The sequence below is a fragment of the Rhinolophus ferrumequinum genome, chromosome 10 (assembly GCF_004115265.2).
Source record: "Rhinolophus ferrumequinum isolate MPI-CBG mRhiFer1 chromosome 10, mRhiFer1_v1.p, whole genome shotgun sequence".
Lineage (NCBI taxonomy): Eukaryota > Metazoa > Chordata > Mammalia > Chiroptera > Rhinolophidae > Rhinolophus > Rhinolophus ferrumequinum.
This window is the reverse complement of record NC_046293.1, coordinates 49,199,674-49,208,389: the sequence shown is the minus strand read 5'-3', so window position 1 is coordinate 49,208,389 and position 8,716 is coordinate 49,199,674.

Here is an 8,716-nt window from a genome sequence, read left to right as displayed (position 1 = left end):
GTCCTGGTAGGCTCTGTCGGCTTTAAGTCCTCTCTTCAGCGCATCCCATGGGAACCAGCTGCTACAACGACCCTTCCCACCGAGGAGCACACCTGAGGACGCTCTAGGCAGGGCCTCCCTCCTCTCTGCTCCCTGTGGCACTGAGCCTGGCAGGGGAAGGCCCACTGTCTGGCCCCCAGAGGGACCTCTCGGCTTTGACGATGACCCCGGAGTAGGTATTGAGCAGGAGGGCGCAGGGTGTATGGAGGAAGTGGGCCCTGCAGAGGGACGCGTGCCAGGGCTCAGGCAGGACACACCACTGCCTCCCTTTACCCTCCACTGCCAGATCTCCCTTCACCCTCCACTGCCAGATCTCTCATCTCCATGCTCATGGACACACATGCAAACTGCTTCCAGAAAGCTTCAGAACGCTTAGCAGAAGCAGCACCACTGGGATTAAACATCAGGTTTCTAAGTGAATCTCTGCCTTCATCTCTCCATCTGTAAGATGGGTGTGATGATCTCAGTCCAGTTCTTAGTGACAAACCAGTCAAACCGCAGCTCTGCCTCCACAGCCGAGGTGACAACCATGGGCTGTCAGAGTGGCACCATCACCTCCAGTGAAGTCGGGTGGAGCCTACACCCCAGGGAGAGCCTGGGGTGGAGCAGGTGGCAGGGGTAACCAAGCCAGTTCCCTTGCCTGTGGGCAGAGATGGAGGACCACTGGGCACAGAAACTTCCAGAGCTGAGCAATCATGACAGGAGGCCTCAGCCTTGGTAAGTCCGGACTCACAGGAGCTTTCTTCTCTTATAAACCGATTGTCAGGGTTTCGGCAAGACCAGCCAGCTGGCTGTGGTCCTTTGCGACCCTTTCAGACTCGAGGGCAAGACCAGCCCTGCAACGATGGAAGATGTGCTAGCACGGTAGGGGCTCGTGTCCCCATCAGAATTTCTCCTTTTTTTCCTCTGTGGTCACATCTATGTCCCGATGGAACTTTGGCAACTTTTGAATCTCCCTTCAGCCTTGGAGTGCCCTGCAACGTCCCAGCTGCTTCAGTATCGGGCGGGACACCTTGTGAGCCTGCGGGGAAAGGCCTTGCCAGGAGAACGGGGCCCAGAACAGCGGAGGACACACTGGGAGCCAGAGGCCCCGCTGACCGGGCCCCTCACCACAGAGGAGGGAAAGCTGCCGGGTCACAGTCACTCGCTCTGAGGGCTGTGTCACCTTCTGTCTCCCTGAGTGCCCAGGCATAGGGTGGCTGTGGTAGCATCTTGTGTCCTAGCAGCCCAGGCTTGTGTGTACGGAGCTCCTAGTTTGTGTCTCAGCTTCAGGAGAGCTGTGATGAGAGGAGGAATCCACACGACTGGTGAAAGAAGGAAGTGTGAGATCGAGCCTTTAAAAAAACCGTTTACCTAAAAGGAGATAAAGCAGAGAGGGAATGTGTTTGTCCTCTGGGGAAGAACAGAATGGAGGGGGTAATTCCTCCCAAACACACACACGCACACACACACTCCTTCTCCTCACTTACACCCTTGTCCTTAGCTTCCCTGGGCAGGCCTGGGGCAGGCTGGGGGCTGGGCCAGGACTCTAATTGTGGGGTGCACACCAGGGAGGGGCATGTTTCCAGCAGGCTGAGCAGGACCTAGTGAAGGAGTAGGGCAGGCTGGGGAGCCCCAACTCTGGCTGTTCAACTTGTCTCCCTGGGAGCCAGCTCTCCCCTCTCTCTCCAGTCCCATCTAAGCAGGACAGACTAGAGGTGGTGATCCACCTCCCTCCACCCCGTCACATTCCACTTGGAGACAGAGCTGGGGGAGGGAGGAGGATGTGGACCTGCTTTCACACTCCTGGGGCCGTTTGCTTTCCCAACAGCCCTGGGCCTCTGGCTGCCAAAGATCAATCTTCTTAACATTGCTGTTACTCCCAGTACTTACCATGCTATTGGATTCGAATTGTTTTCATCCTTTCTAGCACACTTTCACTTCTATTATCTTATTTTTTACCCCAATGATAGGGCAGGTATTTTTATCCCTGTTTACAGTCAAAGAGACTGAGGCATAGAAAGATTTGCCTAAGGTTACGTCACTGGTTAATCACAGGGTGGACTGATGAGGCAGCTGGATGTCTTTCAGCCATGCCTGTGCCATGGGCCTTGCTCATCTATGACCTTTCCTTGTGCCCCTGACACTCCAGATGCAATCTCCCCGAACCCCAACATTTCATAGACCCAGGCATGTAAGTTCCTCCCTCCCTTCCACCCCCTTCCCTTCATTTTGGAATACTTACTATGGGTTCGGTAGGGGCTCTGTGAACAAGACAGGTAGTCCTGGCCCCTCATGGAGCAGACCACCCACCTAGGCAGATGGATGCAGAAGAAAGCCATCGAAAGGGACTAGGTGCCACAGAGGGCAAGTCCAGAGAGCGGTAGGTGCCTTGGGCTGCAGGGTCTCCCTGCTCACGGCTGCTTTTCAGGCCCATGGCTACTCCCATGTTGGAATGGAGGTTCACAGCTCTAGTCATTACGTCTCTCAGAGCCCTGCACACCAGCCCACAAGGCTCAGCCTTCCAGACTTGGGGGTGCTCTGAGCTCCCCACTGGTACAAGCTGCCAGAGTGTCCGAGTATCAGGTTATAGGGGCTGGTGGCCGGGGCAAAATCTCTGACCTGGCAGTTGTTCTTGATCCCTCCCTTCCTTCCGTGGATATATAGGCCAGAACATAAAAGCATTTCCAAAATGTGTCCTTATACCCTGCCCACACACAAAGCTCTGGGCTTCTCACTCATCTGCCAGGGCCATGGGATTGAACTAAGTATGTGTCCACTCAGGTCTGTGCAGCTGCCGCAGCCAACCAGGCATCCTTCTCCTGGACTCTTCAAGACCTGAGCCTCGCCCTCCTGCTGCCCAGCCTGATAGGGCATCTGAAGGCAAGGGGCTTACTTCTCAGGAGATGGGTGGCAGCTGTTCCTCCCAGTAATGATGATGACACTGGTCACTGTGAGAAGCTGTGCTTTGAGAGCTTGGAGTGTGACTCAGCTATGCTTCGAGAGCGTCTTCTCTCCCACACCTGGGGCCTTCCTGAGGCAGGTGGCCTTGATGGGGCCAGAGGCGGCGGCTGCTGCTGACGGTAGCTAGAACACTGAGGCAGGAGAATGGGCCCAGTAACCCTCAGAAGAAGGAAGAAAGCTGGGCTCAGAGTTCAGGTCCACTGTTTTGTACAAGAAGGCTTGAGAGTCTGGTGGCTTGGTGTGTTTAGACTGACAAGTGTGAATCCTGGACCAAGGACCTGGATACTTAGGGCCTTGCCGGACTCCCTGCCATGCTCTTGGCTTTTGGGAAGCTCTCAGGGCCGCAGTGTTCTGGCTGGGGTGTGAGCTGTGGGCAGCCAGAGCTGTTTCCAGGTTGCTGAGTGGAGGAGAGTGCAGGCTTTCCTGGCACTCTGGGAATCTAGCCAGCAGAGGGGTGGAGAGAGGGTGACATTTTGCTGGGTCCATGGCAGCAGGACCTTTTAAGCTTATTGTGCCTTCCAGAAAAGTGCCCCATAAACCAGAGCTTGAGGTGGCACAGGTGGGTGTCAGAGTGGTCCTCTTACAGTGAGTAGTGTGTGGGAGTAGAGAGGCCTCGGTCTTGGCCGCGTGGCTTTAGGCAAATCCCTTTCTCTCCCTGGGCCTCAATTTCCTTACCTATAAATGAAGATTTGGACTAGAAACGTTTGGGGAAGTGTTCTTGCAGTTAGCATCTGTGACTTAGGCAGCTCAAGGTGTCAAAGGAGGTGAGGGGGCACAGAGCCTTCTGAGCATCTTCCCAGCAGTGACCTCCAGCCAGACTGCCCTCGGGGGGGAAGGCCAGCTGCAGTTTTACTAGAAGGGTTTGCCGAGACTTCCCTGCCCCTAAATATTGCCTCCTGTAGCCTGTCCGAGTGAGTCCTGCTTGGCTGTAGAAGGCCCCTGTTGTGTAGATATGTATATAACTCGAGAAGATTCTACTGGTCAGGATTCTAATGGTCACTTTAAGGGGGAGCGAAGGAAAGGAAGAGCCCTGAGGCAACGGCATGAGGGGAGTCGTCATGATATGGGGTCAGGGCAAGGTCCAGGGTCTTCCTTAGGGCATATTGCAGGGTCCTGGGGAGCACAGGGCCCCCCGGAGACAGAGAATTAGAGGGAGTGGTGGGTGGCTAGCTCCACCCATTCAGCCTGCAGAGGCAATCTATGTGCTGGAGGGAGAGCCTGCAGGTCCAGACTGCACTCGGTGGGCCCCCGGAGGGAGCCCCCCTTCTCTCTCTCTCGGTTCTCGGCTCTGCACCAGGCAGCTGTCGGTAATCTCATCAAACAGAACACGTGGCCCGGGAGGTCAGAGCCATGGGTCTGCGCCCCATTGATGCTTTTGGCTTTCCTCAGAGCAAAGCCCTGTTCCCCAGGCTGCAGCTGCACCCCCAGAAAATAGGTGGTCACCTTTGGCAACCAAACCAAGTGAGCTAGACAGTGTAACGCATTAAAGAGTCATCCCCGAGACTTGAAATTCTCAAAACACATATTTTTTAAATGTACATGTCATTTTTGGAATTTTTTCTTTTTAAAAACCACCCGATGAAGAGGTTTGAGAAGGTGCCGCTTTCTCATGGTTTGTGTCTCTGTTTTAAATGTCATTTTTTTCAGGGAGTACTTCCCTAACCATCCTATCTAAATGAGGTCTTCTGTGGCCCTATTTTTTTTTTTTTTTTTAAACACAGACTTAACTTGGTCTTGTTACATGCCAGGCACTGTTTTAAGAGCTCTGAAGGTACAAACGCATCCGATCCTTACAAGAGCCCTGTAAGGTACTCTTACTTGCTCTGTTTTAAGTGACAGGGAAGCTGAGGCCTAACGAGGGTAGGAACTTGCGCAGGCTTGTACAGCTGGTGAGTGGCAGAGCTGGGATTTGAGCCCAGGCAGTCTGGCTTTGGAACCAGCAGTCTCAGAGCTGTGTTCGGCCACCCCAGTCTTAGCTTTCCGTGTTCTTGGCCCATCATCTCCCCCTTCCCTTCGGATGCTGTGCCCCTCACGCTTGCATCCACTTTGCTTGGCACAGTCCAGTGAAGGGACGACTGAATGAGAAAGGGGGAAGTCGCCCATAATCCAACTACCCTAGCACAACAATTACGATAATTTGGGCAGATTGTATACCTTCAGACGATGGGTCAGAAATGACTCCTGCCAGTCCTGTCATCGTCTTTGTGGGGACAGAACAGCGGCTGTGCCCACACACCTGGGGCGAGTGGCCAGGGAGTTGCCTCATGCCGGTGCTGACTCCTGATTGGCCTCTGCTTGGCACTCTGTCTTGATCTTGCCCTTATTCACACCCTCCCTGTCTCTCTGAGCCTCCTTATTGCTGTCTGCCTGTCTCACCCACTTCTCTTTGTTGTCATCTGTGCCTCCAGGCCCTCTCCAAAGCCACTGGGGTCTGAGGACATGAAATGGACATTTTATTTTCTAATCACTGTTGGGCAGTGTAAAACAAACATGAGCACAGCTGGCAAAACATGCAGGCAGGTAGTCACTTTGAGATTCTAAAAAGCAAGATAAAGTTGAGTTATCAGTTACTCTCTGGATGTGGAAGCTGCTGGAATCCCAAGGGTGGCTGCCCCTTGCAGGGGTGGTGCCAAGGGGTCGCTTGGGGGTTTAGGTCCCCCCAGGTTTCCGTTAGTCCCAAATCAACATGTAATATAGCTAAGCATGGTGTGTTTGCTCTGAAAACACACCTGCATGATGAATCCCTAGACCCCATGCCATCTACTGCCCTTGAGCCTCCCCGCCCCCATGAACAAACTCTGGAGCCTCCAGATCTCATAGAGGGATCCACCTGCTGTCTCTGTTTTGCTCATCATCTTCCATCGAGCCTTTATAACAAGTGGGGCTGGAAGGCTCAGTTTGCTCATTCATTCATTCATCCATTCATTCATTCCTAGTCCCAGGCACACGTTGACAGTTGTCTAACACACTTTGGGTGACAATACAAAGCAGTAGAGGAGACCCATGAGGCAGGGTATCAGGGAATTTCAGAGGTGAGCGGAAGAAACACCTGTATGGATGAAAAGTTAGGTGGCAGTGCAGGGGTTAACTGACAGCACATTGGCATCTAACATCTATCAGAGGTGGCTGTGATGTGTCAAAGGCACACACGGGACAAACGTCAAGAGCTGAGTGGTAGGCAGGCAAGAGCCTGTGGGCTGGAGGGAGGAAGTGAGGCATTGTGGAAGGGTGGATTTGCCCTGGGGCTAGAGGATGAGTAGGAGACAGACAGCTGGCCAGTGGCGGGGAGGGCACTCCAGGCAGAGGACTGGCATGGGGCTTGGCCAGCAGAACCAGAAGCACAGCTTGGGACTGTGTGATGAATGGCCCAGGCCGCATGTCTGAACAATGTGCCCAAGGCAGACCGTGAGTGTGATGCTGAACGTCAGGGCTGCCCACACACTTAAAAAGAAACGCCTGGAAGCCCACATGCGGTACACAGCACACCAACCAGTGTGGGGGGAAATCATACATGGAGCCATTGTCAGTCTCATTCCATAAGAGGACACTACAGACTGAGGTAGTTCACAAGTGGTCAGGTGCAGGCCACTGTCCTGGGCCTCTGGCCTGGGGCACTTGCAGGCCACAGAGGGATGGAGGCTGGAGAGCCAGCATCTTCAGGTGCTACGGTCCCCGTGGGAGGTGATGTCAGGCCTTGCCTGGGCTGGGCCAGCTGCAGGGTCCTTCCAGTCCCTTGTTCTGTGCTGAAGTGACTCGGTCTTGTTCTCACAGAGGATAGGGTGGTACAATAGGCTGGTGTCCCCTGTGTCAGTCTCTCCCATAGCCCGGTGGTCCTGACAGACCCCTGGCCACTTTTGCAGCCAGAGACGAGTGGGATCTCCTTCAAACAGTGGCCCGATGTTGGGGCTTTGCTGTCCTCTGTTTCATCAGAAACCAGTCAGTTTCAAGAACAGATTTCCAGGCCATTCTGAACGCTGCCAGTTCAGTAACAGCGTAGACCAAGCATAGAGTGAGTACCCAGTAAATGTGTGCTGGTGGAATTCCATTCCCCACACCACTGGCAGCTGGCTGCCTCCTGGACTCTTGCCCCGGCAGCTCCACCCTCTTCCCCCGCCTCCGAGCCTCTACAGAGGCCACCACTGCACCCTCTCCCCACTTTCTTACATGGCGGAGACATCTCTATTGGTGTTCTCATCGTGGGTGGCATCCACCCTTGTGCACGTCTCACCTCCTTCTCCCCACCCCAGGTGTCCAGGAACCCCCACTGGGACTCTCAACTTGCTGGCTAGTCCCCATGGTGGCTCCTTGGGAAGAGCTTTCAATTAAGATGGAAAGCGGATGTGAGGACGTAATTGGGGGAGAACTTAGGAGGACAAGCAGCAGAGTTTTCTGTCCAGACCAGGCCAGCTGGGAAGAGAAGGTTGTCTGAAATACAATATAAGAGGGCTCTCTCTATATACATATTCGTATATACATATATGTGCATCTAAGTTTATCTATGAGGCATCCTTGCATGAATATCCAGGTGTATGCTCATATGTTGGCTGAGTGGATTTTTTCCTACTGTTCTACTTCCATCCACGTCAGCCTGTCTTGGGTTGCAAAGTCGTGGGGTTTGGGAATAATATGTGGGAATAATATCTGGGAAGCGGGGATGAGCAGCCCTGAGAGGGTGGGATCCTTCCCTTAGCACCACAAGTATTCAAGAGGAGGCAGAACAACTACTTAGGATTGTTTAGGGCATTGTAACATCATATGGGAAGTGGAAATATGAGGTCCCTTTGATTCTGATGCATCTGATTCCGGACCACTTTGCATAGTAACCCAGACATAATGAAGTAGATACTGCCATAGTTTGAGGTGTGATGTTTGGGGGCAATGTGGCATTGGTGCTCGCCAGGATGGCCTCTGGTCAGAGGGACTTGACTGCATAACTTAATAACTGTGTGCTCCTGGGCACATTTCCCACGCTTTCTGTGCCTCAGTGTCCTCATCTGTAAAATGAGGATGACAGTAGTACCTGTTAAGGGTCGTAGGGAGGAGGAAAGAGAGAGCACACAGGAAGCTCTTCGTGTGTGACATGCGGTAAGTGCTCCATCAGTGTTGGTCGTGGTTGTGAAGTTGACATTGTAGTTCTTGGTGGAGGACCCAGTCTGAAACACCTGGGTCCTCAGATGACCCATCTGACTCTATGGGGTCAGTCCAACTGTCTCCCCAGTTTCCAGCCTTGCTCCTGACGTAAAACTCCCCTAATGGAGGGAAGCTCTCCGACCCTCGAAACTCCATTCCGTAGTCAGTTCAGTTGGACATCAGAGCAATGCTGGCTAGAACCCACTCCCCCTCTACTAACTTCAGCCTCATCCAAGGGCCACACAGCTGGTGCCTTGGAAGGGACAGACCATCAGACCCCAAATTCTCAGATGTGGTGTCATTGCTTCCTGGCCCAGTGACATTCTCCTTTATCCCCTAAACTAACTGGAGTCCGAGCTATATTCACATGCTACAATCCAGGAAGGATGAGAAGTCTGGCAGGCCGCTCAGCAGCCTGCTTTCGGGTTGTGCAAATGAAACTTATGCAAACAAAGCAGCCATTGAGGCTCCTACTCCCTTTAACCAGGCTTCCTTTCTGAGAACGGGGCCAGGCTTACTCTTCGTTGTGCTTCTGAGATGAGTTCCTTACAAGGTGGCTTTCCCAGGCTGTCCTCTCCGTCCTGGGGAGCCCACATCCGGTCTC